This window comes from Lygodium microphyllum, chromosome 8 (genome assembly GCF_053477565.2).
Source record: "Lygodium microphyllum isolate KBCC chromosome 8, Lygodium_microphyllum_v1.1.10, whole genome shotgun sequence".
NCBI lineage: Eukaryota > Viridiplantae > Streptophyta > Polypodiopsida > Schizaeales > Lygodiaceae > Lygodium > Lygodium microphyllum.
In genome coordinates this window covers 81,874,233-81,901,061 of record NC_141142.1, presented here as the reverse complement: position 1 = coordinate 81,901,061, position 26,829 = coordinate 81,874,233, and the positions used below count along the sequence as shown (strand labels likewise).

Sequence of the window (26,829 nt, the reverse complement as noted above, 5' to 3'; positions counted from 1 at the left end):
AGCACCTCTCCCAAGGTAAATTCCACCCAACTGTTTAAGATCCATTCTTCAAGAACCTTCTTAAGATCTGTTGGCTGTCTCAATGATAGATTGCAACTTATATCTTGGTTGCTTGCCCTTCTTTTTGCCCTCTTGTTTGTTATCCTATTTTTACTCCTCAGTGACCTCTTCCATAACATGCTCGGGAGGTGGCTGATTTGCAGCTTTAGGCTGATCCACACTTCTTCTTGTCATTCTTTTAGATGTCCCTACAATATCTTCATCTCTTTTTCATTTTTCTTCCACAAGTACATCCGTGTTTTGAACCTTTGCTAAATATGCATACACTAAATATGCATCTACCGGTGATTCCCAACTAGTTATGCCATGAATATCTTGCCTTGCATCAGACATTTCACTATCAGTGACCTTTATCTTTTCAGCTACATGTAAAGCATGTGTTCATATTTTAGCGTTTGGACCAACCATCACTTGGCCATGCATTCTATCCAATTTTAGACCAAAAGTAGAAGGATGTACTGCTGCATAAGCATTTCAGACAGCCAAGTCTTCCAACAACTTTTGCATACCTCCCTTTCCAAAATTCAAAGCAAGAGGCAATCCTGTTTCTTGTACATGGATCTTTCCATCTTTCCAAAAGATGAGCTGTCATGCCAAGGTCTCTTGATAGGCAACACAATCCTTTCTCTCGTGTTGCAAACTATCACACCACATACATCTTTTTCCAGGATTAGGGGCTGTTGTCCATTGTCGAAGGGTTTGTGAAAGCAATGTCGCATCCACAGAGGACCTTGATTAATTTCAAGATAGAAGATCAATTAAGTGAATAAGCAAGATGAGAAAATGATGTCAAGTTTCTATTTTTATTTCTACCAATGAGACTGAAGACAAATAGAAATCCAAATTAGCTTGTAGTGGCAACTTCGGGTGAAGATGTAATTACATATGTGGCTCCAATCCGCTTAGCATATAAACCAAGGTTCTTACTATAGGATTGCGAAATAAACAACTCCATCCCACGAGCAGCAAATCGTCTTACGGAACTGGCATCATCATCAAGACTGCCACTTGCAAAGCCCTGTAGGAGCAGCCTAATATCGGATATCATCCCATCAAAATCTAGACCAACTGTCTTTGGATCATAGTATCTCAGCTTCGATAATCAGAGACATAAAATCATCTCCCATCCATGAGAATGCTGAACCATAATGAACACTTCCGCTCCATCAGGGTAGACGGATCATCATATTGCTGATTTAAACAAAGTTGTTTGGTGGGCATCTTCGCTCTAGAGCTTTTCAGATTTTTTTTTTTTCTGTTACAGAGAAAAAGCTACAAAGTGGAGTTCTGTGATTTTTCATTTCAATATTGATGAATCGATGCTGATATGATGGTCATTCACGTAAAATCTGCTATTGAAAAAGAGAGCTAAAAGGTGGAGTCGTGCAATGGTTGGATTGATTGTTACTGGCAGAGGATTTATGAGCAGTAGAAGCGGCAGAAAACGGAGGACATGTTCATACTCCGGATGGGTCTACCACCGTGGACGCCGCCTGTGCACTGCGCTGCGACTGTCAGTCCATAGGCTTTTTTAGATTTGGAAGAAGAAGGGGAGTCTTTGCGATAGTTCTCCTCAACTTGGCGGGCCATGCCGAGGGCTGATTCGTAGAGCTTGGTGATGTTGGGACGTTGTAGTTCTGGGCCATGTACATCCCGACCCCTTCTCTAGTCGACGAGCATAGTAAATTTTCTTAATTCTTTGGAGAGCACAGATGGAAATTCTCCTGCAACGCCCTTATTGCGGCAACCAAACATGCCTGCTCCGATACAATTTAGATGAACTCTAGTGACAATCTACGTAATGAGCATCAGGCAAGGACGAACAGCAAAAAGCTCAAGTCCAAGATGTTGCTCCACTACAGGTAAGGTAAACTCTAGATGTCGACTCAGTGATAAGCATGAGGCAGTATGATATTGTTCGATGATCACAGAAAGCTATCGAGGTCACATCATCCTCGGTGATGGAGCCTTCGCATTAGGAACTTCATATCGGCACCTGGGGGCTTGAGATAAGCACGCTACAGCCTCATTCGACTGTGATTCTTTTTCTTTCTTCATCGATCGTGCCAGCGATAGCACCCCCCGGTCCTCTGTCCTCTGTCATAAATTGTGTGAGGGGGGAAGAGCACAATTGTGCTGAGTGTGGAGGAGGAGGGCGATCGCGAAATTCAAAACTGACTACGATTGGGCGATCAAAGCAAATCTGTGTCCTCCTTTTCTTTCCCCCTTCCAATACTCTGTTTCTCCCTCCTTCCCAGATTGCAGAGAATTCCTAAATTCGCCTTCCGCTCAGAAAAGCGACCTCTATTTTTAAAAAAAAAACCCAGAAAAGCAGCCCTTTTCTTCTATCAGAAAAGCGACCCTTCTCACAATACCCCCATTTCATTACTTCACAGTCCAGCCATTGAACCATGTACTCGAGGTGCTGTAGCAAGTACAGTAAGAGCTTAGTTGATTTTCGTCACGAACTTCCATTATCAATCTTCGCCAACGAAAATGTTGCTAAAGCAGCAGCAACAGCAAGCACAGCAATTAGAGAAAAAACTATGACAGACCAGAAAGTGTTCTCATAAGTTGACAAGATCCAAATTTCTGCATTCGCATCCTCAACATATCCTGATAATGCTTCACCCGATTCTCTAGTCACAAACACAGCATATATATGAATGCCTTGGGAACTTCCAGCCAATGAACAGAAAATTATCAACATGATGTCCATTATGTCTTCAGCATTTATCTAACTTGGATCTTCCTGACTGAGTGACTGGTCATACAGAGCAGGCAATTCCAGAGACAAAGCACTTGTCTCCTTACAAAACACACGAAGTTCATTTACACAAATGTCCAAGTAAAGCTTTCTGGTCTTCTGAATATCAGTATCAAACTTGATAAATGCATATGGTCTTGCATCTGTGTCAACAATGGTCCCCTGTTTGATCTCCCAAACATTCCTGTAAACTGCTTTCAAATCATCACGAATCTGCTGAACTTTCTGTATAGAGCCATCTTCAACTCTAAGTTCCAAAGTCCCATGTCAGTCAGATCATTCAGAAGATGCTTGTTCACAACCACAAATTCGCCACTGAGTACTCTTCGGCTGTATATATTTGAGGTATATGATTCAAAACACTCATTATTGTCAAGTATCTGACTTGAAAACACATCCCAGAAATCATCACAACTAATAATCATAAACTTGTCTTCTTGATCCTGTTCAACATAGACTGAAAGCAATCCTTCATACTCGCTACTATACTCATACGCAGAAAAATATGTACAAAGTACCAAATCCCATGCACAACTTTTGGGTGGTTTACACACCTCGAATGCGCAGCAATACGACATCCACCCCCTCTAATCCTGCGCATCCTCCGGATGGGCCAACTACCCATGATCATTATCATCAAGATCCACAAACAAATCAATCTCTTCGTTTTGCATTTCCGGTAGATCAACAAGATTTTCAGTCATATCATCTGTCCCTTCCAATTCTGTCAGCTCATATGTTGCATTATCAAAGACATGTCTGACTATGTACGGCCCAAACCATCTTTTCATCATCTTCCAAAAAATCTGCAATAACTTCCTCATTTTCCGCATGGTTCTAGTGTGGCTCTCATCCCAAAATAGTTTCTGCCCCTTTCGAAACAGCTGATAAAAACAATCTGCTATGTGTGCAAAATGAGGTATCCAAATCATATAAAACACACAAGCTCCAATGAATCTCTGTATCTCTGAAGTGGTAGAACAATACTCCATAATCTTGCCTATAAAATCCACCTTCTTATCCACAGTCTTGTATTTCGTGTCAACCCTGGCTTCATTATGCTCTTCTGCATTACATAAACCTTGCTGTAAATCAGCAATTCTGCACTCCAATGGCTGAATATTCTCAGCCCTCTGCTCTATGGACTGCATAGGAACAGCCTCAAACTCTGAATGCTGAAATATTTCAGCAGTAAACTCTGTTGGCTGAAAATTTTCAGCCCTCTGTCTCTCTGAAAGCTGATCATAACCAGCTAGAAACTCTGTTTGCTGAATTTCTTCAGCACTCAACACTCTTTGCTGAGTTTCCTCAGCCTCTGACTCAATCTGTGACACAAAATCTGCAATTTCATGAAACATGTCCAGGGATTGCACTAATACATTACCATGACAATTCAGCATTTCAGTTTTCAGCATATCTCCCATCTCTGTCATCGTATCTGCACAAATCACACTGTCATACATACCATCTATGTGCTTATCATCCTCCAAAATTCCTGCATTTTTCAAATTTTTCTCCTTCCTGCATATATACTGCCTGGCAGCTCTAGACATTCTAGAAGTCTTCTGATAACTCATTGAACTGTTTGCTGAAATCCCAACATAATCGGAGGAGAAAACACTGCTGCTGCCAGGAGGCGAGAACTCCAATCTCCTCTCCTCTGTACCACCGTCGTCTCGCGAAACGGCGGTACCTAATGAAAACCCGAATCCCTTACAGTGGGTAAGGGTGCATCTCTGAGAGTATCCCTGTTTCTAACATGGTTCACACATACAGTCATAAACTGAACTGCTCTCATACCATCTTTACTGCGAATCCGTGCATAAGCAGACCCATCATCCATGACCTTTGTCTCCATGCGCATCTCTGTAATGAATGGCTGTCCAAGAATTATGGGATACGAGCATGAATCCTGCACAAAGAAATGAAAATCCTCCTCTACATCACCAATAGAAACCCTGACACTAGGGCAAGCAGCATATAAATCACCTGCAGTGTTATTGGCGGCTCTCATACGCCACCCATGCTCTACATCCATAGGCCATCTGTTACTCTCATAAACTCCACGAACAATGAGATTAATCTCTGAACCATGATCAACCAATGCAACATAAGGCACCTGTTTTTCTCCAACCTTTACCATCGTCTCTGTAGTTGCCCTAGCCCAATGGCTCCGCGAAAAGTGACTACGCGGTATCAAAACAGGCTCATCAATTTCAGCATAATGCATAGGCTGAACCCTCTTCTCTACCTGCGGCAAAACAGAAGCATTAACAACCATAACCTCATCATCATCCTCGTCCAACTCTCCAATCAAAACTCCCTGTGCATCAGTGGTAGACAATGCATGTCTTTTCCTCTTCAGGACCTCCTGAAACTGATCCTGAAACTCTCTTTTTGAGATACCCAAAATCTCAGAAATAGTGAAAGTCACCTCACTGCCAAGTATCTTATCATTAAAGATATTCTTCATGTCCGTAGATGTCTCAATATCGGACATCAATCTGAATCCTGGCTGCTTTCTCTCTCTAGGCTCTTGCCTCTTTTCCCTCTTTTGAGCATCCTCCATCTGTCGATCTGGCCCTGATCTTGAAGACGGTCCTGCAGTAGGTGGAGTAACAAACTCACCCCCTCTAGTCTTCTTAGCTGCACTTGGATTTTCTTCATCCCTCTTACGCTTCTCCTCAACAAATACATCTGCACCATGAGATTTAGCCAAATAAGCATAAATAGAATACCTGTCAACAGGCGAGTCCCATCCTGTCTCTGATCTGATGCTAGAGCCTACGCTAGTCAAAACAGTTTGCTGAATTTTTCCCTTGTTTGCAGCCTCCATAGCATAAGTCCATAGTGCGGACTGAGTCTCCGATCCCTTCTCAATCTGTACTCCATATGCAGAAGCATCACCTCTAGCCGTCACATAAGAAGTACGCGCAGCCATGTCCTCCACTAACTTCTTCATTCCACCTTTACCAAAGTTGGTAGCAAGTGGAGCTCCTGTCTCAGTCAACCAAATCTTACCATCTTGCCCCCAATATACCAAATTCTGCCTCCTTGCATCCTGGAAAGAGTCACAATCCCTGCAATGCTGATGCTCCGTACTATCACACCAAATACATCTCCAATCTCTCCTAGGTGCACTAGGAGCACTAGAAGAAGTAGCAGGCGCAGTCGAAGCAAACTGCTCCTTCAACTTACCCACCAACTCCGCTTTGACTGACTCAAGTGTCAAATCTGTGATACCTTTGATTATGTCATCAAGAGAAGTAGGCACGGATGGAGCGGATGGTTTTGGAGCAGAAGGTGTAGGCATCGGTCGTGGAACAGGAGGAATAGGTGGAGTAGAAACAGTAGGCACTGGCATAGGCCAAGAAACTGGCTGAGGAGGAGAAGAAATAACAGGAATAGAAGTAGGCATAGGAGCTGATGATGGTGTAGGTGTCATGGAACCATTCTGTAGACGAGTCTTCCATATCCTCCTCTTGGTCAAAGTCGAAACTGCATCCTGAGCATCCTGCCAATCAGTTTTAAGACCCATAGGCTTCGTGCGATCTTCAAGAAGCTCACCCAATTCTTCTTGAAGAGCAGGATCTGTAGCTTGCAAGAAAAGCTCAACTTTTTCAACATCCAATGCTCTTTGCTCAATGGCATCAAGCTGACTATATCTCTCTTCGAATTCTCGAATCAACTCTGAAGCAGCAAGACCTTTGTTTGGCATGTAGACCCACTCTCGGAATGACCGTCGAGTAGCCATACCAAAGTCCTCAAGAAAATATTCTTCTTTAAGAGCCTTCTTAAAATCTTGCCAATGTGTATTTTGAATAAACAAATCAGTCACTTTTGTTCTCAAAGCAGGTGTGACAAGACGAAGGAAGTACTTACTCATAAGTCCAGCAGGAACTCCAAAAAATCCCATCTTGATCTCATATGTCTTCAAATATGCTGAAACATTACGCCCGTCAAATAGCTTCATCTCACTCTCAACTGCTTCAATAGCCTTAGTCGCGCTGTTTGCATTCTCCTGCTCCGAATAGAGTTGCCTTTGTTGAGATAACTGTTGTTGATGCAATTGTTGTTGCTGCTGCATATACATTTGTGTTTGCTGATTTTGGAGCTGCATATATATAGACATATTCTGCAAAATCTGTTTTAGATCCTCCGTTGAAGTATTTGACGCAGCAGTCATTGATGGAGCTGAAGTAGAGGCAGCTGGAGTTGTAGAGGAAGCTGAAATAGAGGCTGAAGTGTCTCCCATCCTGAAATTTCTGCGACGCTTTCACGTCGGGTTCACCAAAGATGTCGAAGGGTTTGTGAAAGCAATGTCGCATCCACAGAGGACCTTGATTAATTTCAAGATAGAAGATCAATTAAGTGAATAAGCAAGATGAGAAAATGATGTCAAGTTTCTATTTTTATTTCTACCAATGAGACTGAAGACAAATAGAAATCCAAATTAGCTTGTAGTGGCAACTTCGGGTGAAGATGTAATTACATATGTGGCTCCAATCCGCTTAGCATATAAACCAAGGTTCTTACTATAGGATTGCGAAATAAACAACTCCATCCCACGAGCAGCAAATCGTCTTACGGAACTGGCATCATCATCAAGACTGCCACTTGCAAAGCCCTGTAGGAGCAGCCTAATATCGGATATCATCCCATCAAAATCTAGACCAACTGTCTTTGGATCATAGTATCTCAGCTTCGATAATCAGAGACATAAAATCATCTCCCATCCATGAGAATGCTGAACCATAATGAACACTTCCGCTCCATCAGGGTAGACGGATCATCATATTGCTGATTTAAACAAAGTTGTTTGGTGGGCATCTTCGCTCTAGAGCTTTTCAGATTTTTTTTTTTTCTGTTACAGAGAAAAAGCTACAAAGTGGAGTTCTGTGATTTTTCATTTCAATATTGATGAATCGATGCTGATATGATGGTCATTCACGTAAAATCTGCTATTGAAAAAGAGAGCTAAAAGGTGGAGTCGTGCAATGGTTGGATTGATTGTTACTGGCAGAGGATTTATGAGCAGTAGAAGCGGCAAAAAACGGAGGACATGTTCATACTCCGGATGGGTCTACCACCGTGGACGCCGCCTGTGCACTGCGCTGCGACTGTCAGTCCATAGGCTTTTTTAGATTTGGAAGAAGAAGGGGAGTCTTTGCGATAGTTCTCCTCAACTTGGCGGGCCATGCCGAGGGCTGATTCGTAGAGCTTGGTGATGTTGGGACGTTGTAGTTCTGGGCCATGTACATCCCGACCCCTTCTCTAGTCGACGAGCATAGTAAATTTTCTTAATTCTTTGGAGAGCACAGATGGAAATTCTCCTGCAACGCCCTTATTGCGGCAACCAAACATGCCTGCTCCGATACAATTTAGATGAACTCTAGTGACAATCTACGTAATGAGCATCAGGCAAGGACGAACAACAAAAAGCTCAAGTCCAAGATGTTGCTCCACTACAGGTAAGGTAAACTCTAGATGTCGACTCAGTGATAAGCATGAGGCAGTATGATATTGTTCGATGATCACAGAAAGCTATCGAGGTCACATCATCCTCGGTGATGGAGCCTTCGCATTAGGAACTTCATATCGGCACCTGGGGGCTTGAGATAAGCACGCTACAGCCTCATTCGACTGTGATTCTTTTTCTTTCTTCATCGATCGTGCCAGCGATAGCACCCCCCGGTCCTCTGTCCTCTGTCATAAATTGTGTGAGGGGGGAAGAGCACAATTGTGCTGAGTGTGGAGGAGGAGGGCGATCGCGAAATTCAAAACTGACTACGATTGGGCGATCAAAGCAAATCTGTGTCCTCCTTTTCTTTCCCCCTTCCAATACTCTGTTTCTCCCTCCTTCCCAGATTGCAGAGAATTCCTAAATTCGCCTTCCGCTCAGAAAAGCGACCTCTATTTTTAAAAAAAAAACCCAGAAAAGCAGCCCTTTTCTTCTATCAGAAAAGCGACCCTTCTCACAATACCCCCATTTCATTACTTCACAGTCCAGCCATTGAACCATGTACTCGAGGTGCTGTAGCAAGTACAGTAAGAGCTTAGTTGATTTTCGTCACGAACTTCCATTATCAATCTTCGCCAACGAAAATGTTGCTAAAGCAGCAGCAACAGCAAGCACAGCAATTAGAGAAAAAACTATGACAGACCAGAAAGTGTTCTCATAAGTTGACAAGATCCAAATTTCTGCATTCGCATCCTCAACATATCCTGATAATGCTTCACCCGATTCTCTAGTCACAAACACAGCATATATATGAATGCCTTGGGAACTTCTAGCCAATGAACAGAAAATTATCAACATGATGTCCATTATGTCTTCAGCATTTATCTAACTTGGATCTTCCTGACTGAGTGACTGGTCATACAGAGCAGGCAATTCCAGAGACAAAGCACTTGTCTCCTTACAAAACACACGAAGTTCATTTACACAAATGTCCAAGTAAAGCTTTCTGGTCTTCTGAATATCAGTATCAAACTTGATAAATGCATATGGTCTTGCATCTGTGTCAACAATGGTCCCCTGTTTGATCTCCCAAACATTCCTGTAAACTGCTTTCAAATCATCACGAATCTGCTGAACTTTCTGTATAGAGCCATCTTCAACTCTAAGTTCCAAAGTCCCATGTCAGTCAGATCATTCAGAAGATGCTTGTTCACAACCACAAATTCGCCACTGAGTACTCTTCGGCTGTATATATTTGAGGTATATGATTCAAAACACTCATTATTGTCAAGTATCTGACTTGAAAACACATCCCAGAAATCATCACAACTAATAATCATAAACTTGTCTTCTTGATCCTGTTCAACATAGACTGAAAGCAATCCTTCATACTCGCTACTATACTCATACGCAGAAAAATATGTACAAAGTACCAAATCCCATGCACAACTTTTGGGTGGTTTACACACCTCGAATGCGCAGCAATACGACACCGTCCCCTTTCCTCTTGTCCTTTTTCATCCAAATTTGCAACCTTCAATTGAAGATTCCGCATGCCTTTGACCAATTCATCTAAGACATCTTCCTTGACAGAGGGAACAATAGCAGGTACAACCATATGGTTAGCCACATAAGTAGGTAGCTTACTGGATACATCAACTGTCTTGCTGTAACAGTGGGCAAGCTAGACATGCAATCTTTCTCTTCTTCTATGCTTCTTCACAAGTGTAGTAATAGCTTCCTTGACATGTCTCCACTCTGTTCTTAAACTTGTCTCTATAGTTTGATCCTCTAGCAAATCATCAAGCTTCTCCTGAAGCTCAGGATTAGCTGTGTGTAGAAACAATTCAATTTTTTGGATTGCAAGAGCTTGCTGTTCTACAAGATTCAACTGCTCAAATCGGCTTTCAAATTCTCTTAACAATTCTATAGCCACAAGACTCTTATTGAGTTGTAAAACCCACTCTTGAAAAGTCTTTTGAGTAATCAAACCAGTGTCCTCAATGTAAAATTCTTTCCTGAGTGCCTTCTTGAAGGGTACCCAGTTAGCATCCTGCAAGTATAATTCAGTAATCTGTGCTTTCAGTTCATGAATAGTAACACGTACAAAATACCGACTCCATGTAGATTGAGCCACGCTAAAGAATTCCATCTTCTGAGCATAGGTATGTACATATGCAAATACATTTCTGCCATTGAATAACTTCACCTCATGCTCAGCTGCTTGCAAAGCATTCATCACAACACTTTTTGTTTGAGCTCAAGCTTGCATCACCTGTTGTTGTTGTTGTACCTGCATAAGCATATTCATATTTTGCACCAACTGTTGCAAAACATCATTGGAGATTGTATTCGAAGATTCTCCCATATTGTCTTTCCTTCTTCTAACGACCTTTCACGTCGGGTTCACCAATGTCGGAGGGGTTTTTGTCAAAAGGTCGAATCCTTTGGGGATCAGAAGTAGAAGGAAGTAGAGATAAGAGATGGAAGATAAGATAGAGAATACACAAGTGGTAAACACTACAAAGAAAAAGCACAATGGATTGAATCAATATGTATTGAAAGAACCTGGAATCTTTGCACTACTCAGAAGCAATCTCTAGGCATTAGATCTCTTGGAGCTTCTTTGTAGAACAAAATGTGTATAAAATTTATAGCTCCTTCTCTGCTGTTGGGAACCCAAATTTGATGGCTTCGTTGGCTCCGAAAGGGGGTAAAACTGCAAGACACTTGCTCACGGATCTCCCATATCACTTATTCTTTCAGTCCAATCTGGAGTTTTTAGCGTATTTATGGTGATCGTGACCCGTGCGATTTTGTCAATCTGTCCCTCTTGTGAAAATCCCCTAATTGGCTAAAGAAGCAACTAGATTTTTGCATGCCATCCTAACCTAGAAGCTTTTTAAAACTTTTTCGAATTTTTATAATAAATAATATAAAAAAGGCTAAAATTATCCAAAAATCTAGTGTTTTTGGATAATCCAAGAAACTCACACTAGTACTAATAGCTCAGATCACATTGACTCTATAGATCAATAAAGAAGTTGGATGATGATGCATTCCATACTTTTTCACACTGTGTCCTCATAAGATCACGACAGTGTCCTAGGTATTTTGGCTCATTGCTTGTTCACTTGTGCTCTCAGAGAGATTGTTAGAAGTGGTCATATCATAGGTTCACGTGGCCAGCCTATGTTGTAGGTTTTGTCTATAAAAGAAGGGAGTATGGGCACATTCTATTATCATGTACTTGCTGATTCTTGGTGCAGAGTGAGGGAGCTTGTAGAGTGTGTGAGTTGGCACTTAACCATTGTACGCTTGTCATAGTGCATTCCTATTCTTGCATCTTGTGCATCGTCTCTTTCATCGATATTATGTCTTTCATTATTTCACTATAGGTTTTGCTCTTCTAATGATTCCAAGTTAAATGTTTGATTGTGTGCCATGGTTCAAGGTATGGTGTACATGGATGCCATGTGAGGCATGAGAAATATGATGATGTGAGTAAAAAAGAAAGACCTATCGAAACATACCCTAGATTCTATTCATCTTGTAGTATACCGATGGACGGAAATCATGAAGAAATAAAACAAAAACCCAATGATACCATGTGTTCTTGCTCCTCTAACTTTGTAATGCTAGAGACTAAGTTCTCTATAGAAGGATTTTTTGCCAACCAAATGCATGCAATATTTTTTAGCTAACAAATCAAGTTGAAGCCTAGGATTTCTTTGAAACTTAGTTGGAGATCTTCAATTATAAATTATAAGCCCAAATCTATCCACCCTTGTTGTCATTAGGTAAGGGAATTCGGGTTTTCATTAGGTACCGCCGTTTCGCAATCACAAAAAAAATCATAAAAGCTCTGAGATAAGGGAATGTTGTCACATGGATAAGTGTCCACTATAAGAAAACATAAGGAGAGTTAGCTCTAAGGCAATAATGATAAGTCACATGATTATGAGTTCTTTAAGGATTGTTGGCAAGAATAAAGAGTTAGAATTCTTGCATTAGTCGGGTTTTGATGTTGTCTTTTCTTTTCCCAATAATGTGGCCGCTTCATCACCTAGAAGAATATATGCTTTTGCAAAATCAGCAGCAATGTAGATGATAACAAACACGTGAACATCTTTGCACCCCAATGACATTGGAGGAGGAAATTAATGGATGGGAACGTGGCTGTCTTTGAGATTTAGCGTGGTGAGTCTAATAGGAACTATATCTATGTACCTATTGTCTTATGCATATTAGTAGCATTGTGGCATGGATAGAGGCTACTATGGCTATTTTGGCCTTGTGAGGCTATTCTTGGTTGGAAGGGGAAGATACACAAGAGAAGAAGGTGAAGAGTGGGGAGAGGAGCCTTAGCTTTTAGAAAAGAGAAGAAAAGGGAAATATATGTGATTTTTGTGGAGAGGAGGGCATGCATGGCATGCTTTATGGGATCACCAACTTTGGGATTGCATGGGGAAAGTTGGAGAGCGCAGAAAGAAAGAAAGGATGCTTTTGTGATTGTAATGTAACCTGGGCAGGTGCCTGATTGGAAGGGCATGAGAACTAAAAGCTGAGCTTGCGTTTATTAGGGGAGAACTTTTCCCTTGCTGCTAGCATATTCTAGAGCCGGGTATTTTTCGGGACAACAGTGCTAGTGCTGAGCCTGCAGGATGAGGGTTGTTCATCGTATCAGAGAGGCGGCCAAGTTCTGCATAATATGCTTCCCAACAAGGCTTCACGTCTTGCTAGGGAATTGCAACTTCGCTGATCTGCTTCTCCTGATCATATCTTCAAGGCTTGCTCTAGCTAGTCATCAACTTGTCTGGCCGTTATGTTTCGTGGTACAGTCTACCATCCAATTGATTGGAATACTTCTATTACTATTTGCACCACCCAGATAGCCTCTCGCATGGAGGACTTATGTTTTGGTGATCCGAAATCAAGAAGCCGTGATTGCAATCGATATGTGCCAGAGCTTGCTGCAGTTTGAGCAAGATGCTTAAGTGCTGTCGATTAATCGTGGAGTCTACAATAGGTGTGCTGCTTAACGTTGCCATGCAGGTGGCGGCAATTTTGAGAAGGAATGCCTGCAGTATTGCATGACTTTGAGGTATCGTGTAGAAGAAGGGATGCTGAAACACACACACAGATCAGGATCTGCTGGCACGAATGGAGCCATGGACAGAGCACCTTTCAGCACGTCACCATGCTCATAAACTAGGAGAGGTCGTCATTTAAAGAGAGCGGTGGAAAAGCTGATCAGGAAGGAGCACAGACCATCGCTCAGCAAGGAAGACGCTATCGAGCCGTCTTGAGGGTGATCCGTAACTCTGAAGGAGCTCTCAGCGGACCAGCTTCATCAAATCAGAGTCACACACACCGGAAAGAAAACTGCCAGATCTGGAAATCGCGCTGCGGTCAAAATTGGATGTCATCTGCATATTGGAAACTTGACTTTAACTCTCATGTTGTGAACATCTGTTTGTCTCTCTTGCTGCGATCTTATGCTGGAACAAGCAGTGGCATGTGAGCAATATCATGAGCAATTTCCTTCTCCTACTAAAATTGAGCCTTGTCCTTCATGCATTCCTTAGAAGGAAAGAGCCTTGCACATAGTATTCTTCACCTCAAATAACTTCGACATTCTTAGTGGATTATGGAAAGACCTATGTCATCTTAGGCAAATAATGGTTTCCGATTGAGAGTTTCTTGGGTTTTGATAGTGTTTTTATATCACGAGTTTGGCATCTTCTTTGTACATCCACAAGAGTAGCTGGGTGAAATCCTTACAAGAGTTAGGTTCATGTTTTTGTCTTGAATTAGAGTTAGTGAATTTCAGGAAGAGTATAGGAGTTACAGAGATTGTACTTAGTCTTTAGTAGCGATTACATTGGATTTTTATTTTCTGTCTAGATTGATCAAGTCTACATTGACCATGGAGCTTAAGTATGTGCTAGATTTTATGAGACAGCTTAGACTTAGACCTACATATCTTTCTATTTTGGGTATGTGCTAGATGCTATATTAAGACATATTAGACTTAAACATACATGACATTTTATGTTTAGTATCCATATGGCTAACAATGTCAAGGCTAAGTGTACTAGTGTAGTAGAGGGTTTGAAAATATAGGTCCTTAGCCAAATATCAATCATGCACTTACATACTAAAAATTAGGGGAGCTTTCTTTGTCATTTTTGGATGGCCATGGCTTATTGCTATATGGGCCAAACAAGAGTGGTACCAAGGATAGTTGGATCTCTTTGTTAACAAACTAGTTTCTCAAAGATGATGATACAATATCAAGGCATAAAAATGGGTAGCAATGTGGGCCACCCTTTCTAGGCTAGTTCCCATCACTCTCACTCTCACATCGGTCCTTCTCGGCTAGTTCCAATCACTCTCACACAAATTATCATTCTAATGAGCTTGCTATATTTCAACACCCCCCCTCAAGCTCATGTGTTTATCCACATATTGTTAAAGTAAAATTTCAACACTCACCCTCAAGGTCACGGATTTACCCACACTTGTTTTAAGGTTATTTTTCTTGGTTATTCTTCATTATGATACAATTTAAGTGCTACTTTTCAAAGAAAACAGCTTTGTTATGGTAATTTTGTATTACTTTTGGATAGTTTTTTCTAGATAGATAAGGGCATATACAACCCTCCTTTCCCTCCTACATACCTATTCAAATCACTTATATATTTTCAACAAAAAACATATATTGGTGGTACGTCCTCTACAATTAATGGATTCTAGTTTGTAATATCATCAATGGAAAGTTAAAATTAATGGCTTGCTCTAAGATTTTCCCAAAATCTATCTTGGTGTTATTGTTTTCCTTTCAAGAGTCTAGTTAAAAATACAAATATTTAAATTCAACTCCTCACTCAAATGCCAAAAGAAACATCTATGTTGGTGTTATCATTCCTTCACTCAAGAGTCTAGTTAAAACTACAAAGAATTAAATTCAAATCCTCACTCAAATGCCAAAAGAGACATATATCTTGGTGTTATTCTCCTTTACTCAAGAGTGTAGTTAGGAATACAAAGAATTAGAGCATTTCCAAAATCTATCTTGGTGTTATTATCCTTCATTCAAGAACCAACTTCAGAATAAAAAGGATTACATTCAACTTCTCACTAAAATGCCAAAATAAAGTCATGTATGTCACAAGTATAATTGGGTTTGAGGAGTGGTGCATAAGAGTTTCTTGTGGCCACAGTTAAGTTCAAGGGCATATATCTATGCCCTTGAACTTAGGCGTGCCTTTTCATAAATTTCTTTAAGTGATTTACACCTTGAAGATTGATCCCTTACATCCTCATTTGTTTCTTATTTGGTAACATGTACAAAATCTATAATTTGTTGAATTTCAAAGTCATGATAAGTTCTCGATAAGTTCAAGGTATTGACATAGAGTATTTTGAACTCATTCACTATTTGTAAGCACTTTCACAAATATATACTTGCTCAACATTGTATTTTTAGATGGTGTGCCATTTGAGCTATGAAATTCCTTCCGCTTTAAAGGATTTTAATCTTATTGGTTATGTCTTCTTTGTTAACAAAACTAGTTTCAAGTCTTTTATCAAAGTAGCATGAATAAGTAAACAAGAAGATAATAAGTTTACATGGTTTATATTATATTACCACCCATTTCATAGAAGTGACACTACCTCACGGATTCCAAAGAGATTTTAGGGTGGATCATACATTAGTTAGGGAAATGTATATATCTAGACTGCAACACTCTAATTTAAATTAAAGTGTGTTGGGAGTTTATGATCAACCATACTAATATACTATCCTTGCAAATTTCAATGGATAAGATCTATCATCACTTCTAAAATATCCATGATTTTTTGTCAAAACACTCAAATAATTTTCTTTCTCAAATGCATGCACTTGCACTCCCCCAAAATTTTGGAGAATAGAGAGTACTCAAATATTTATCACTCATAATAGGGGTGATACAAATACCAACTATGAGGGTGGATCAATTAGGAGTTTGAGATCTCAAAACATCAAAGACTCACTTTTACTTTCTAGAATCCAGGGTTTGCATACATTTCTTGCACTCCCTTTTAGGATCTATGGTTTCTATATATTTTATTTGGATATTTATGCCTTTATTTATTTTTCTTGAATGATTTAGATCCACATTATTATTTGTTATTTAGGGTTATTAATCTATATTATTCTATTTCTGTGTAAGAAGGTCACATGTGCAAACAATAGTAAGCACATTGATAAACATGAGCTTATATCATTGCTTAAACATGTTATTTAAGGGCTATCAAAATGTTTTTTAACATGTGAATTTAGATGTTCTATGAGGCCTATATACAAACATTGATTTAATAGCATGATGGATGGTTTGTTGTTAAACTGTATAGCAAGCTCTTTTTTATCTAGTGTGTAGGTGCTTGGGTGTAGATAATAGTTGGATGGGTGACCTCCTAGGAAGTTTTGTCTTCAAAACGAATGCTTCTACCTCGTATGCAATAATGGTGCCAATGAAGCTCATGTAGCCTCATTGCCAAGTATGCCAAGGTCTATGCCTTGATTGTCACCTTGGACATAAGCCACGAATGCCCTATAGAGTTTGGTGCAACAAACATAGATGTTAGGAAAAATTTGGTTAAACTCCAACCATTCAAGATGATGGCCTCTTTTAGATACTAGTGCCTTTGTTCTATCGGTCCATGTAACATTGTGCCGTAATGTAGACTATCTCGTGACCCCTTAACCTCGTTAACACCTTAGCATAGTTATCAATTAAATACTATTAGCACTATGATCAAGATGTCCTTTGGACTATGCTTGCTTAGAACCCTTGTCCTGCCATATACGCTCTATATCATGTGTTAAAGGTTTATTTATAAATACCCTCATTTTTGAAGATTCTAGGAATAAAACAAAGCCCTTTTCTATTCTAGAAACAACCCATTTATATACCACCCTTTTGTATGTAAGAAATGTATAAAAATGATATTTGAAAAATCCCTTATATTGAACCCATATGATGGGCATGTATATTTATGAGTGCTTCTCTCTCCCTTGTCTTGAGGTGGAAATAAATAAAGAAGGCGTTTGATATATTCTTAGATTTATAATAGCATTAACGAGGGTCTATGACACGTCAAGAAACAAATTTGATTTGATACTAATGTTTCTCATCATAAGCTATATACTTGTCACAAAATTGAATCCTGTTAACCATTTAGCACTCCTTTAGCAATGCTATCAAATAAACAAATGTTAGACTTTAATAATGATGCCACAATGATAGCTATGAGCTAGAAAGTTTATTGGCTATTTGAAGCAACAAATAATCATGGCATAAGAGAGAAAGTGTAAAGAAGAAGTAGGCAAAGCACATTGATTTGTAGTAAGACATGATGGAAGTCATAGGTTGACATTTTAATTAATTAGTAATGCTTATGAAAAATCTAGAAACATAGTTTAGAGCCTTGAAAGCCAACCCATAATGAGAAAGATATTTCTATATGTGTACAAGGTGATGCCAACACATCTATATAAAGGAATCCTAAGGTAGAATGAGATCCAATAGTAGAGACATAATTACAGTAAAATGATAGAGTAATGATAGAAACACATATCTTTTATTGATGGGTTAAAATGATGTCAAAGTGAGATCTCTTTGTAAAGAAAGGTCCCTTGGTAAAGAATATTTTTATGAAGTATTTCTTTTTATCACAGGGTTTTTATGCATTGTAAGCATACTAAGAAAAGTGTAGTAGTTCACAATAATGGTAAATGATTGCTTCTTTTAGAATGTCACTTTCTAGATTTGGGGATACAATGAGCACAAAATTGTATACAAGTCTCTTTCTAGGTTTGGGAAAACAATGAACAAAAAATATTATGTAATACATTGCTTTTATAATTAGTTAGTTGGGTACTTGTAATTATGAGCAAGATGAACTAAGCAAATATAGGATTCCTAGAGCATGAGAATGCAAACTAAATTGATGTTTTGGACATTTGTGATGCATTACTAAAATTTTCATGTGAAAATGATGCGGAAGAATTTGAGTAATTAAAAATAATATGTTATTTTTGAGAAAATGAAAAAGTAACTTGATTTATAATGAAGAATTAGATAGAGAGATGCAAGATGCCAATGCACTTGAAAAAGCATTATGTCGGAAGGAAAACACAGCATCTAAACTTGAAAAAGAAGTGATTATATTTGTCGAATGTGTAATGCCCATGGAAGCTAGTTTGGAAGAAAAGAAATGGGAACACCAAGAGCAAGAACTAATTGAGACAACTAGAACTAGTTGATGCCAAAGAAGAAAAAGTGGACGCATTCTACAAATGCTTGAAGATAAATCAAAATGAGCTTGAAAGTCAAGTGGATGCTATCCATAAAAAGAATAAAAGTGAAAGAGAACTCAAAAAGCAACCATTAACTTCCCAAAGAGAAGAAAAGTATAGTAAGGATCGAATTGGAAGCATATTACAAAGCATACATATAACCATTAAGGATAAAAAATCAATTTTTGTAGACGTCACAATCAAGGATGTTAATAGAAATGCAAGGTCATATTCATCTATATATATATATATATATATATATATTGGAAAGATCAAAGAGTGGTCACATATTGATATTGCAAAAAGCCAAGACATCATTGAAAATAGTAGTATACTTAATGTTATAGGTTATAATACTATGATAAACCATGAGGATATTATGCACATCATAATCTCACCATATAGCAACAAAATGTGAATTGTAGATTACATTGAAAGATTTCTCATCAAGGGGGTTACAAATGAGTTACAAATATACACGTGTAGGAAACCAAACCTATAAGATGATTGCCAAAAAGACAATGAGACCATGTGTATTCTATAACCCAATTAATGTATTCAAATCATGACTTTAAGGGGGAGTGTTAAAACTCAATGCATATGGTGGCAAAGGGACAAGATAAACTGAAACATGGAGAAACATGATGCACATAATTGGTGGGGCCATAAAGAAACTTTATTGCATTTTATTGGAATTCAAAGACACTTCCCTCTTTTGGCATGTGGCTACATGACCTCCCATATGCATTAGGGGTTAAGAGAGCTAGTCATGAACCTAACACTTAGAACTCAAGCATGATACAATAGAAGTGAGATCAAGCAATGCGTATCAACTTTAGAGGTTGGAGCTATGCAACTCAAAACCATCAATGAAGCCATTTAGCTCAATGAAAGATATAGCCAATAATATAGCCTAGATTTGCCTACTTTTCAGCCTAAAATGGTAGGACCTTCTCAATCAAATGAATCCACTAGAATAAGAAAATATTTTAGTCAATTTCAAGAGTCATGCAATCATGCAAGAAAATGGGGATTCCAATACCTACGATAAAGTGTTTATTTTCCCATTGCATATTCTTCAAAATAGTGGATCAATTATATATCTAATGCGGATGCAAAATCTAAGTTTAGAAGGGACAAAGTGGGTGCAAAACCTTCATCAAATAGTACCAATAGCAAGCTCCTACCAAGTGATAAGCTAAGAGATATGCATGGGAAAGGTGTTTCTTTTGCATTCATGTGGTATCTTACATGTTTTATAAGGTGCACTTCCTTGCATTAGTACTTGCTCTTAAGCACCATTTGAAAGCTCCCTAATCTTTGCCATTGTTGTAATATATAACACACGTGTTGTATACATATTTGGGACAGTTTGTCCATAGGGTTTGGAGCTCATTTATGCTCTTAAACTATTGATATCTATTCAGTACACCCAAATCATTCATGGATATCATGAGGATGCATTAAGATGTTTATTGGTTTCATTTGAGCTTATGTAGCTTAGTTTATGTAGGGTTTTACTACTATACACTATTTGGGAAGCAAGCATTTAACTCAGAAAGACTTATGCACTAAAGGCTTACATGATTCTTGGGTATAGCATATGCTTATCTGAATGCTTGGCATTGATGTATAGGCTTGGACATGCCTAGGGTGACATTTGAGGCTCTGATTTGAGCTACCTTTACTAATTGATATTATGGTTTTAAAGACTTGGATGAGTTTTATGCCCATGTAATTCACTATATTTATACCCTCTATATCATGTGCATTTAAGGCCTTTTTATAAATATCCTGATCTCTAATTTTTTCCTTAATAAAACATGCCCCCTTTTCTATTCAATTTGTAAGCAACCCCTTTATATGGGACCCTTTTGTATGTAAGAAATGTGTAAAAATGGTATTTTAAGAATCCGTTATGTTGAACCCACATGATACATACGTATATTTATGATTGACCTCCTTGGGGTTTCATGCTCTTGGATCTATTAGCTAATGCCTATGGGCATTGGGATGCCATACACTTGATGCATTGAGTCTTGCATTGCTCTTTCACACTCTAGATATACTTCAATGGATAAACTTATGAGATATTTGTATTTACTTAGATGCATTCCATAAGAGTTTTGGGTTTTCTACATAGTTGAGCTTGGTTTATGGAGACATTGGGACTCTTGCCTTATGTACATACTTTCTTGAATATTCTTGGATACAGTTACATCTAGTAGTGGGCTGATTTGACTTACATGCTTTGGTCTTTGACATTTACCTTTGTCAGCAAGATTTAGTGACATATACATACTTCTTGGTTGTGTATTGAGCTTCATTACTCTTTGCTTAGTCACTTGTATATTTGATGGATCTTTGCATTTTATATTGAGATATCTCACACACACAAAGTCTATGCCTATGGGATGTTTTGGTTACTAACTCCCTTGAGTTTATGATAGATTTGAGTATCTATTGTATGCCTTTTCACTCTACTAGTTTCTCTTATGTATCCTAGTTGTTACCCAAGTATTCCTGGAAGTGGGAGCTTGGTATTCTTTGATTATTCAACATTTTTTTGGAGATCAAACATTGTACTTTGGTAGTCTATTGCTTTTATTTAGTGGAACTCTACTTTGTTACTCCCTCATATTTTTCCCTTGGTTTGGTTAAGCTACATGGTTGTTTTGTAGTCATTAATAGCAGTGCCTTCTCTTGATTTTGCATTGATATACTATCATTATGGCTAGATCTTTGAATGGTAGTACTATCTTGATGGTACTAATTTCACCTATTGAAAGATGTAGATATGGTAGGGATGAGTTGGATGACCTATTTCTTGAGCCATATAAATCCACTCTTATACTATTATTGTCTAAATATGTTTAGTTCATATTATGGCACTTGAGGATAATTCTTGGAAGTTATGGGAAAGGATGTACAATCTTTATGACAAGCAAAGTTCTACCTCACAAATGTATTGGTTTAAACAACTCATGGACATTCGATGAAGGAAGGGACTAGTGTGTCCACACATTTGAATGAATTTCATTGGATTTTTCATTCAGTTGACTTTACAAGCCATTGATTTTAAGGATACCTATCTCTCTTGTTCTTACTTTTGACACTTTTTGAGTCATGGAACATTTTCTATATAGCCATATATACTAATATGCCTACGAATGGCTTGAAACTCTAGGTTGTTGAGGGTCCTTTACTAATAGAGAATAGAAATAAAAAGAATATGGATGTAGAATATACAACTCCTACATTGAATATAGGGGCATGCATGATGGTAAGAGTAGGAATGACCACCATGGTAGAGACTAATAAAGGTCTCAGTGTCATAGGTAGTCTCATAGTGAGTCCCATGGTCATAAGTCCTCTCTTAAATATCATTACTGTAGGAAGTAGGGTCATATTTAGTCATAGAGCCATGAGAAAGGAAAGGGAAAAGTGTAGGAAAATTTTGATGATCACTACATTATCCCTAGTAAGTCCAGTGTAAAGATTGAAGAGATAAATATAATGCAACCTAAGTTAGATGTGATGACTATATCTTAGTAGCTTCCTCTCTCAATACTTCTCAGTTGACATATGCTTTGTCTATATATTCTCAGTATTGACTACTTGTTTTGGGGACTTCTTTTCATATTATCCCACATAGGGATTGGTTTCAATGTTATCCTAGCATGACATGTTATGTTAGATTGGGAAATGGCTTGGTTTCTTTTAGAAAGCTTTTTTACTCTACATAATGTACATCATGTATCAACTTTGACAAAAATCCTTTATTGGGCAATTGGATGATGCAGGCTATTATGTATCTTTCAATGATTTCACATGAAATATTACCTCGTGGAAGTTAAGTTACTATATATATATATCCTCTTCATCACGTGCGTTCAAGGCATATCTATAGATATCCTTATCTGTGAATTTTTCTCGAATAAAACATAACCCTTTTGTATTCAATCTATGAATAATCCCTTTATATTACACCCTTCTGTATGTAGAAAATGTATGAAAATGGTATTTTAAAAATATCTTATTTTGAACCCATGTGATGCACACATATATTCATGAATAACTTACCCGAGAATATTACCCATGGGATTCTTGTTTTTGCTTGAGGTGCCAAGGCTTGCATCCTCTATCCTTTATTTCTATTTGGATCCCTTGACCATGTTTTGGCAATGGGCCTAAGACACTACATGTATCTTTATGGCATCATTGCCTTGGGCACGTCCTTAAGGGGAATGAAAATACTTGTTTCACTATCTTCCATCTTTTTTATTCTTGTTACCATTGTCTTTATGGCAAGAAAACATGCAGTTCTCATAAGAAGTCTAACATTTTGCACATGGATGAGCCTCTAGCTCTTGGGCATTCTGATGTATGTGGTTCCATGCCTTATTAATCATTAGGTGGTGTGAAGTACTTTGTTACATTAATTGATGATTATCATATAATATTTCAGCATATCCTATTAAGCAAAAATTAAATGTCCTATCTACCTTTTAGTACTGGCTTGCTCTTGTTGACAACTAGTCATGGTATATGCTAAAATTCCTAAGATATGATAATGGGGCTAAACATATTTCTAAATCAATTGAGTATTTTGGTGATGAGAGGGGTTTTAAGTGTCAGTTGGCTACCCCATACACCCACCCTAGAATGGTGTTAGAAAGTGCATGAATATGACCATTCAAGAAAGAGTCCAAAGTATGCTTACTTGGGAAAGTATGCTTAGTTAGGAAGTTTTATCGCAATATTTTTTGGTTGAGATAGTTACTACTACCATATGTTTGATAAATGGATCCCCATGCATTGGTATTGGTTATCAACTTGTAGAGGAGGTATGGTTTAGAAAACCTTTCTTATATGTGCATCTTAGAGTTTTAGTATGTGAGGCTTTCCGCATGTTCCCAAAGAGAAATGCAATTAGGTCAATCCTAAGTTAGTGAAATGCATCTTTGTTGGTTATGGAGATGGAGGTTAGATGGGCTATTACCTACATGATCTAAAGCTTAAAAGGTTATCTATGTTAGATATGCTCAATGCCCTATCCTCGTAAGGTGCCACCAATGATCCATGGTGCTTAAAGTTGTAAGGCTCCCATTATGAGGAGAATCCATGTGTGAGCTTAGACATTGATGGGTCCTAACTTGTATGTCATATGAGGTCTATGTGACTAGCTAGATGGTCAAAATGTGACTGTTAGGGGCCTAGCCTTTGGGTTAGATAGAGTAGTTAAAGCTAGTAGCAACTCGAGCACACTGCATCAAGTTGTAGGGTAAGGAAGTTATTAGGAACCCCTATTTTGGGTCAAAGGGCCACAGAAGTAGCCCTTGGATAGGGGTAGGAAATATTCATTGGAATATTCCCTAGCCAATTAGTGGAGGTGCACATGGAAGGTCAACAAAGATATGTGCATATGGAAGATCAATAGACATATGTGTACATGGAAGGTCAACAGACACGTGCACATGGAAGGTCAATAGACACATATGCATATGGAAGGTCATCATGACCCCCTTTACACACTATAAAAGGTAGACCCCCTTCACAACTTTCATGATCCATTCTTTCACCCAATCAGAGTTATTTTAGCTAGCCTTAAAGCTCTTCATCTATCTTTTGTTTAGATCACCATCATAGCTTCACATTCGAAGTGCATGTGTGGCCAGAGAAATGGCTTGCATTGGGATACAAAAGACTAGCAATGAGCTATCTCAGGGGTGTCTTTGAATATGCCTACCAAAGTTTAATGGATTGATAACTACCCTTAATACTTAGATGAGACCTCAAGCTTTGACTTTTCAGGAGTTTTGTGCATTAGTAATGGAGGAGGAATTGAGGATGAAAGCCTGAGAAGGATGTAGTAGTGGAGATGTTGCATTCTTTGCCGATGTAAAATACAATTTTGATGCAAAAGGCGAAGGTTGCTCCTACACTAAAAATGATAGTGATAAGAAGAAAAACGGTGGTAAGAATAAATTTCAAGGAGAGTGTTTATACTGTAAGAATTAAGGACATGCAATTGTAGATTTTTGTGTCATGAAGGTAGATGAAAATAATGGTACCCTTAAAAGTAAGAGAAATGAGACAGCCAACATGACTGAAGTAGAGCTAGAGTTATTCATGGCAATTATCAAGGAAATGTGTTCTTCAACACAAAAAAAATCTACCATCAATTCATGGGTGTTGGACAGTGGTGCATCTTGTCATATGACCAACAAGAAAGCTCTATCTAGTTCTATGTACTCTCTACAAGAATCCATGACCGTGATGGTTGAAAATGATGCAAAATGCCCTGCTACAAGCACAGGTACTATTTCCTTTTTCTACAAATGGTGAAGTAAAAAATATTTCAAATGTGTTGTATGTTCTAAAAATAAGGAGAAATCTATTAATTGATCTTGGTCATGAAGTGAGATTCAACAAGCCATGTGTAGAAATTCTTGATAGTGCTAGCAAAGTCGTTGGCAAAGGAGAAAGGATGAACAACATGTGTAGGGCTAAGTGCTCTAACAGCCACTATTGAAGTGGGCACAAGTAAGCTATGGCATAAAAGGTTTGGATACATTAGATTTGTAGTTTTGAAGGAGATGCATAAGCAAGGTATGGTTGCTCATCTACTTGTAGTTATACTGAATTGAAGGATCCATGTGAAGCTTGTATGATGGGCAAGTGACAGAGAAAGGAATTTCCACAAGAAAGTTAGAATAGAGAAAATGCTCCTCTAGAGTTGGTACATGCTGAATTATGTGGTATGATGCCTATACAAGCGCCCTTGAGAGGATCTTCTTATTTCATATTGATAGTCAATGACTACAATATGAAGATGTGGGTGTACTTCCTTTGAGATAAGGCTCAAGCTTTTGGTAAGTTTAAAGAATGGTTAAAACTAGTTGAGAATGAAATAGGGAAAAGTGTGAAGAAATTTAGAACAGATGGTGGTGGTGGTGAGTTCAACTCAAAGGAGTTTGAAAACTTTTGCAAGAGCAAAGGGATCAAGAATCAATTGATGATGCCTCATACACCTCAATAGAATGGTGTTGTGGAACATTGTACGAATAACACCATTTTTGGGCTAAAGGTGCAAATAATGTAGTCTATATTCTCAATCAGAGAGCTACACAAAGGCGCACAAGGGAAAAACACCTCATGAGTCTTACATTGGTAAGAAACCAGTTGTCTCACATTTCAAAACTTTTGGATGTGATTGCTATGCACATGTTCGTGATGAGAAAAGAAACAAGTTGAAACCAAAAAGCAAAAAATGTATATTCTTGGGTTATAGTGATGAGCAATTGGCCTAAAATTATATGGCCAAGAGGCAAAGAAGATTATATTGAGTGGTGATGTGGTGTTCAAGGAGCAGGCACATACAATGGAGGAGGAGAAGCCAAGTTCTCCCACTTTATCATCGAGCAAAGAAGTATCCCACTATCAACCTGTTCCAAGAGGTACCCCTATCCTTAAGGAGGAGAAAGAATCATCTTTGGATGTTGAAGAGAAAGTTTACCAACTTGACATCACACCACCAAAAAAGCCATTTCCGCTATGGGTGAACTAGCTCTATGACTAAAATAATCCTATGCCCACACCTATTGAGGAGAAGGCAGATGGACCAAGGAGGTCTCAAAGAATAGAGGAGCAAAAAAGGGCTTCTACTCACATAGTCAATATGGACTTGATAGCTAAGATTATGAGAGAAGTAAAGGAGCCAGTTGACTTGGAAGAAGCACTTGCAGATCCAACATAGAAGGTAGCTATACAAGGTGAGTATGACAACATAATGAAGAATGACACTTGGAAGCTATTGGATTTGCCACCAAAGAGAAAGATTATTGGTACCAATTAGGTATGGAAGGTTAAGTACAAGGATGATGGAACCTTAGAATAGTACAAATTTAGATTGGTTGCACATGGATTTTCATAGATTTAAGGGTTTGATTTTCAAGTTTCATTTTCTCCAATTCCCAAAATGACTACTATTCACATAGTACTTGTAGTGGCCACCCACAATACTTGAAAATCTTATTAAATGGATGTTAAATCAACATTCTTGAATGGTTACCTCAAGGAGGAGATCTATGTGGTTTAGCCACCAGGGGTTGAGGCCCCCATTTTGAGAACAAAGTGTGTAAGCTAAAGAAGGTATTGTATGGGTTGAAATAAGACTCTAGAGCATGGTGC

The 26,829-nt window shown here is 38.5% G+C and overlaps 1 protein-coding gene across 3 annotated transcripts in view; it reads left to right on the top strand.

Annotated features, from left to right (window-relative positions):
- The window catches only part of LOC148032500 (uncharacterized), a 108,840-nt gene that overhangs the window by 10,477 nt on the left and 71,534 nt on the right, over positions 1-26,829 (top strand). The window contains exon 7 of one of the 3 annotated variants that reach the window (XM_087684112.1): positions 13,344-13,896. The exons of the other annotated variants lie outside the window; for them this stretch is intronic. The gene's annotated coding sequence lies outside the window, so the exon portion shown is untranslated. Of the gene's footprint in view, positions 1-13,343; positions 13,897-26,829 lie in introns of those variants that run through there. 3 annotated transcript variants of the gene reach the window in all.